This window comes from Octodon degus, unplaced genomic scaffold (genome assembly GCF_000260255.1).
Source record: "Octodon degus isolate 3935 unplaced genomic scaffold, OctDeg1.0 scaffold00320, whole genome shotgun sequence".
NCBI classification, from domain to species: domain Eukaryota; kingdom Metazoa; phylum Chordata; class Mammalia; order Rodentia; family Octodontidae; genus Octodon; species Octodon degus.
Window position 1 is genome coordinate 659,062 of NW_004524896.1, and position 7,974 is coordinate 667,035.

At 40.9% G+C, this 7,974-nt stretch overlaps 1 protein-coding gene and 1 long non-coding RNA gene across 3 annotated transcripts in view; both read left to right on the forward strand.

Moving 5' to 3' along the window:
• The window catches only part of LOC111814454, a 25,207-nt gene extending 21,204 nt beyond the window's left edge, over positions 1-4,003 (forward strand). The window contains exon 4 of the long non-coding RNA XR_002819440.1: positions 2,265-4,003. This is a non-coding gene — a long non-coding RNA (uncharacterized LOC111814454). The remainder of the gene's footprint in view (positions 1-2,264) is intronic.
• The window catches only part of LOC111814451 (leukocyte immunoglobulin-like receptor subfamily B member 4), a 96,912-nt gene that overhangs the window by 37,503 nt on the left and 51,435 nt on the right, over positions 1-7,974 (forward strand). The window lies entirely within an intron of this gene.

Sequence of the window (7,974 nt, forward strand, 5' to 3'; positions counted from 1 at the left end):
GGCATGTGGTGCTGGGGATCGAACCGCGGTCCCTGTGCTTTGCCAAGCTTGTTTCAAATAGGTGCTTTAGACCACTGAGCCATCTCTCCAGCCCCTCTGTGTTTCTTGTACTCTGTTTTTTTTGGTGTTGATAGTGTTGGGTCAGGAGTCAGGTGAAAGAAGGTGCAGTGGGAATGCCAGGAAAGTGACTTAATGTGACTCTCTAAAAGTGGGGCGTGCCAAATACAGAGATGTGGCAGGCCTAAAGACAGAGAGTCATGTAGAAGAACCATGGGAAATGTCTACCATTTCCTCTGGGTTCAGAAACATGAACTTAAGGTCATTCAGAGATGGCGAGTGGATTCTTGATATCATATACAGCTGCAGGTAGGTACCTGAAGAGATAAATATATAAGAGATCATGCAAAATTATCTGAAAACATATTACATGTATGTCACTACAGAGTACACCCAACCTCTGTTCTCTGAGCTGCTTAGGTGGCACTCTAATAAGACGGTGTTGTGTCACAGATTGACAACAAAAATGCTCAGTTTTGAGTAGCATGTTTGGGCATCAGTGATCTGAATCCTGGTCAGTGATTGCAGAGTTGAACTTCCTGACTTCCTTTTTCTTGACTGTCTGTGTCACTATGCAGGGGTCCTTTAGTGGTGAATTTCATAATGGGTATCCCAAAAAATTCTGCATACAATACTTTTGATCAACACAAGGTGCATCCCCAGCTTCTGCTGCTAAATCCCTTACCCAACTGACACTGAGTCCTCCACTCTCTGTCTAATTTAAGTCAAATATCATTGTGGCAACCTCATTTCTCTCTGCCTCCCAGACCAAGTTCTACTTGGAAAATGCTTTCCCTTGTCTCCTCATTGGGAAAGTAAATTTCCTGACAGCCCTGCCTGCCTCATCTCAGCTCTATCCTCGCAGTTGACTTTCATTGTCTTGCACTGCCTTGTTCTGCACAGTCTCCTCACAGCAGTTTTGCTTCTCTGTCTCCTGCACAGCCTTAGGATTCTCTGGGGCATGGTGAATAAGAGCTCAGCCTCAGCAGTGCCTGCAGATGTGTGCCCTGGCCCTGCCACTCCCTCTCCTCCTTCCTGCTACACCAGTGCGATGTCCTCCCTCTGGATGTGGCTGCTTCCCCCAGACCTTTTGCTACCAGTTATGAGGAGATCAAAAAATCTTCAGGATCTAAATTCCTTGTGTGATGTCCTTTGGAATGCTCCTTTCCATTTATCCCATTAAGCCCAGCCACATCTCTGAGTTCAGTCTTCTCCTCGCTGGTCCCCACAGCATGTGATCATGGTTGTTCTGAGCTCAGTCTTAATGCTGTGCCTGTCTCGACTCCGAGCCACCCAAAAAGCAGATCATGGGCCTCTCCCAACCCATAATAAGAAGGGCTTCATCTTCCTGTGCCCAAAGGGAAGGCCGCTGGCAGGCTTCCTTTGCTGGTTTATGCCTCATCTGAGACTGTGCATGCTGTGATTTGCACAGTGATACCCTTCCCCTGTCATCCCCATGCCGTCTTTCCATGGCAGGAAGATTTCTATTCTGTGCCAGGCAGGGCGCTACATTCTTGAAATCTGTGTGCCATTTTGCTGTGGTTGATTCTGGAGTGTTCTGTGTTTGTAACTCTACAAGGTAGAAGACAGTGTTTTATTCTATGCTGTCTACAATCAGGACCAGAAACCCACAGACCTTAAAAGCCAGGATTCTATTGTGGGAACACAGCTTGTTGAAAATTCACCCACTTTAACTTTGGTTAAAGCTGGTGTGTCTTCTTGGATTGAAGCTAACTGGCAGCCTGGAGATCGTGTGTGACCTGGGCAATGGATTGCTGTATCTTCGCCAGTTGACCATGGCTCTTTGATTCCTGTCTTGGAGGAGTGAGTTCAGTGCAGTGACGCCAGGGCAACCAGACAAACCCAAGGTATCACTGCGTGCACTTTCCTGGTCACTGCCCAAGGTGCATTATCCACCATCTGGATGTGCCTGCTGTTCACTAATTCTCACCAGGACAGTGAGGTCAATCCAGGACAGTTACCTGCAGGGCTCGTAGGTTTATAGGTATCCAGAGCATCAGACTTTCCTTCCACTGGGCACCACCTCATGTAATCTAGAATGCTTGAGATATAAAAGGGCATTAATTTCTCAGGTAGGGTCTAAATGAGATTCCTGGTGACATCTCCATTTGACCGTGAAGATGAATGGTCTGTATGTGGTCTTTGTATTATGGGTTCTTGGTTCTATTAAAATTTCTTCTCTTCAGCCCCAGATTACACAACAGAGAATATCATCCGGCTGAGCCTGGGTATCCTCATCCTTCTTGTCCTTGGAGCTGTGCTGCTGGATGCCTGGAAGGGCAGAAATGGTCTCTGAGGTGGGACCAGACAGCTAAAGACTGAGAGCATCATTAACCCTTCATGGTCCACATCATATTCTGGAATGAATGAGCCATCTATGAAGAACAGAAAGTGACAAATCAGCACAGGCATCCGAGTAGATGGAGCTCAAGCTTTTTGCTCACACTTTGTGGAGGAAACTGGACTCAAACTGTCACGCCCTGTAGGATTTGATTCAAATGAATTATGAGGATAGGAAAAGAAATCAGTGTTGCCCAGTAGCTGGGATAAAGATGGGAAGTAGGAGTGGAAATATCTGAGGAAGGGCCTGAGGGAACTTTCTTAAGAGGTAGGAATTTTCTAGAATTTTACCAGACCAATTTCTCTATGTCTCAGTCTTGATCAAAGCATGTTAAATTGTGTTCTTGGAACATTGACTGTGTTTCCCTCCATGGAAATGCTGCCCCAGCTTAGCAGGCACATGTGGAGTTCATGAACACGAGCCTGCACTGAGGTTAGTCATGAAACACTCACAGCAAATGCAAAGTCGTGGTGGAGAGAGCAGTCTGTCCAAGCAGGGTGTGTTGCACCTAGAAAGCAGGTCAAGGTGATAATCAGACTCCGACAGTCCTGGAACTTAATTTAATAAACATCGCTAAAGAGCTCACATGTCATACAAGAAGTACAGTGGAAATTGCAAAATGCTTTGAAGTAAATGTTAATGAGAACACAGTGCATATTTATAATATATACCCTCTATATATTATATATATCTCTATAGTGCTTGGGGAGAATCATAGGGTATTAGCACATACATTAGCAAGGAAGAACAGAATTAATTAATGGTTCAATCAAGAAGAGTAACTTGAACATAATCACAAAGTGGTATTTTATACAGTAGCTATGGCTATATTCTGTTAATGCATTATGAAGTATGTGTATAAAGTACTTTTTATTAATGGTTCAATAAAATGACTGCTTCATTTCTCAGCAAAAGAAGGAAGAAAACTTTAAAGAGAAAATTTGACAGAGGTCAGTTGTGTGGAGATGGTGAGCCCTCCACTCCACCAGAGCTTGGCTGAGCTTTGGCCACTTTGTATAAGGCAGACAGTGCCCCAACAGCTGTGGAGAGCTGGTGAGTCCTACCCTGCACCCACTCACCCTCACCAGAGTTTGGCTGAGCTGTGGCTACTTCACCTGCCACCCAACCAGGTCACACACTCAGAGGACAGCTTTGATGACCTGGTGAACTCTGCCTCCACCCCTCCCTGCACCAGTGTCAGAGCTTGATTGAGCTGTGACCACCTCTCCTACCATTGCAGTCACTGGAAGTCTGCTGAGGTACTGCGACCTGTCCCACCAGTCATGGGAACCTTGGTGAGCCCTATCCTGCACAGTCCCCCATCAAAACAGCCTTGCCGAGCCTCTGTATGCCCTCATCATCATTGGATTGTTCTTGAGCTGCAGTTTTAGCCCCTTTACTGAGGTGGAAGCCACATTAAAGCCCACAGAGTGGGAGCTTTTGTGAGTCTATGCCACACTCCCACTCTCATGGGCGGATTTGATAACCTACACCCCGAACAACTACCATCCCGGCAGTCAGAATGATCATTGAGAGCTTCCAAAATATCAAAAGGAAGGAGCAGAAGGCAATTTCAGACCTCCAGCCCACAAAGCAAGTCCAGAAAATAAAATCACGCAATTTGGAAATTACACCCTTGAAATTTCTGAAAGGAAAGCAACTGAAGTAAGGCAATAATTCCATCGGGCTCTGGAGGAAATCAGAAATAATTCTTAGGTAAGAAAAGGAAAAAAGAAATGAAAACAATCATGAAAGAAGCATTCAATACACGTAAAGAAGATATAGATAAAAACCAGAGAGGAATTGGAAAATGATGGAGACACTGAATGAACAATATAGAAAAGAACTAGAATGCATGAAATGGATTCAGACTGATATTTGGGTCATTAACGATTTCATTGAGAACTGGAAAAACTGCTGAATCTAACTGAAGGTAGAATTTCTGGTGCTGAAGACAGCATTGTTGCTAGTGAACAGCAGAGGAAAGATCTCTTAAAAATAACAAGGAGCCATTAAATAACAATGCAACAGCTGCAAGATGATGGAATGAAAAATAATATAAGACGCATAAATATCAATGGACCAGCTGAAGTTAGCACACATGCCATAACATGACTTCAAAAGTAATAGCAGAACACTTCCCAAACATGGAAAAAACCTGACGTACAGCTAGGGAGGCATATATAACTCAGATTAGCCATAACCAAAGTAAATCAACACTCAGGGACATCATAATTAGGATCCTAGAAATTCAGCGAATGACCGGAATATTAAATGCTGTAGAGAGAAGAAACAGATCACCTATAATAGAAAGCCCATCAGAATCGTGGCAGATTTCTCAGCACAGATCATTAAATCAAGAAGAGCTTGGAGTGAGATATTATAAGTCCTGAAAGAAAACAGCTTCCAACGCAGATTGATGTACCCTGAAAAACTATCTCACATTTAGTGGAGAGACAAGATACTTCCGTAACAAAGAACAACTGAAGAAGTTCAGGACCACCAAAGCAACCCTACAAAGAGTACTGACTGATATTTTAGAAAGAGACAGAAATGACCACAACTTCAAGAGCAACAACAGAAAAGAACCACCAAGCAGAGCAAGCAATGAAACAGAGGGGAAAGTAGGGAACCTGCAGTAGGAAAATGACAGGACAAAGATGAATCAACACATTTCAGCCTTAATCATCAATGTAAATGGCCCCAATTCACCAATGGAAAGAAGCACACTGGCAGAGTGGAGCGAGAAACAAAATCCAACAATGTGCTGTATACGAGAACCATATTCAACTCAAAAAGAAAGTAATCAGGCGAAAGTCAAAGGAAGGAAAATAAGATTCCATGAGACAGAAAGCCAGAAAAAGCCTTGGCAGCTACTCTGGTTGCTGACAGTGTCGACTTCCAATGAAGGTTGATTAAAAGAGATAAAGAAGGTCATACATACTTGTCAGGGGAGAGCCGTAAAGAGGGAGAGATAACATATGTTCATTATAAATACATATGAACCCAATGTAGTTGGACCCAACTATATAAGACAATTTTTTATTATATTTATTGATTTATTTCATTCTTGCATTTGGTACAGGGTCTCATTATACAGCTTGGAGTTAAACCGCAGTCCCTGAGCTTGCAAAAGCAGGCACTTAGTCCACTGGGCTAGCTTTCTGATTCTAACACAAATTTTAACAGATATGTTAAATCAAATGAACAATAACTCAATTGTACTGGGGGACTTTATCACCCCAATTGTTAGAGATAGACTATGCAAAAAAAATATTTAAATTGTAGAAAGAATCAAAATTTGTGAAGAAATGGACTTAGACCTTTATAGAATGTTCCATCCAATTACATCAGAACACATTTCTTTTGCGACTGCACATGGGTCATTGTCCAAAGTAGATCATGTGCTAGCACATAGAACATGCTTAAGTGAAAAACAAAACCAAACAAAACCAAACAAAATAAAACAAAGGCCAGGGAGATAACCTCAGTAGAATAAGCCCTTGGTTGGCAAGCACAAGGCCCTGAGTTCAATCTCTGGTACAAAGAAACAAAGAAAGAACAACAACAACAAAACCAACACACACACACACACACAATGCTTAAGTAAATTCAAAGGATTTGAAATTATCCCATTCATTTTATCTAGCCACAGTGCAATGAAACTGAAAATTATTGACAAAAGAAACAGCAAAAAATCCACAAATATATGGAAACTAAATAACATCCTCCTGAATAATCAGTGGGCGCAGGTTAAATTAAATAAAAAATTAAACTCTATTTATAATCAAATAAAATGCAGGTACAACTTACTAGAACCTGTGAGATCCAGTGCAGGCTGTCTTCTTTTATATGTATTTGGTACAGGGTCTCACTATGCAGTTCAGACTTATAGTGATCTTGTTTTCAGCCTCTCCGGTGCTGGGACTACAGGCATGTGCCCCCAGACCTGATATTGGTGGGTGAATCAGCACACTCTGGGTTTGGGCCTGCTCAGCATGTGGTGCTGGGGATTGAACCCAGGACCGTGCACTTGGCTAAGCTGAGCTATCTTTCTGGCCCAAAAGCTTTCTTAGGAGGGAAATTTATGTAGGGTTTTTTTTTTTGTTGTTGTTTCAGGGATTGAACTTGGGAGCTTGTGATTGCAAGGCAGGCACTTATGCCACTGAGCCATCATGCTGGCCTTGAAAGGGAAATTCAAAGTAGTAAATTCTCACATCAGGAAAATGGAAGGGGTCTAAATAAATAATCTTATTTTGTACCTCAAATTCCTATGAGAAGAAGAGAAAGTCAACCCAAAGCCCAAAGCAGGCATGAAAGTATAAAGATCAGAGCACAAATAAATGCGTTGGAGATGAAGAAAGAATATAAAGGATTAATGAGTCAAAGAGTCAGTTCTTAAAAGAATAAATAAAATTGATAAACCCCTTTCCAATCTTATCAGGAAAAAAGAAAAAAAATCAAATTCATGCAATATGGAATGAAATGAGCAAAATCAGTAAAGACTTTATAGAAATTAGGAAGATCATTAGTAGTCATTTCCAAAATCTTTACCCTCACAGGATAGAAAACACAGAAGAAATGGAGAGGTTCCTAGATAACATATGAATTACCAAAGCTGAACCAAGGAGTTATAAAAATTCTGAATAGCCCAATATCATTCAAAGAAATTGAAAATGTAGTACAAAAACTTATCAACAAAGAAAAGCCCAGGTCCTGATGGAGTCACTGCAGAATTAGACAAGAAATTTAGAGAATAATTAATGCCAACTCTTCTCAAACGCTTCAATGAATTCAAAAGGGAAGCATTTCTCCCAATCTCATTCCTGGAGGCAAGTATTACTCTAGTATGAAAACCAGGGAAAGACCCAACCACAAAAGAGAAGCACAGGCCAATATCGCTAATGAACACAAGACGCAAAGCTCTTCAATAAAGTACTGGCAAGCTAATATCCAATATAACAACCATTGTCAAAATCCTATTACCCTGTTTAATGAAATGTGTATCATTTGTAATGTTTTCCATTCCATTTTGTGTTCTTTAAATAAATAAATAGATAAACAAATAAAATAATAGAAAAGAAGAGATTAATCATTTATTTATATTTTAATAATTTTATTTTATACTTTTATTTTTTTCCATAATTTTACTGAGAAAAAAATAGCAATGAGACAGTTTCAATTTAAACTGGTTGGATAGTTCCAATAATTAACACATTGCATACGGCCTTCCTAGTGGTTATTTGTTGTACAAGATGCAGACATGATATTCTATTTACAAACACTATTAGAACAAATCTCTGTATTCCTTGAATTAAGAGAATGTAGGTATATATCTATCCTAACCATTTTGAATGCAAAGATACAAAATGGACATTCATCTATATACCCTTTTTTTGTTTAGTTCCATCATTTAAATATTATAGGTGTGTGAACTCAGTAAAATATTCCAAAATAGTCCAGTAGTCCATAATAGTATTGGGTCTTCCACTTGACTGGCAATGTCAGAAGTTGTTGACCTGAGTCCCCTACAGCTCAACATAATAGCATGGGTT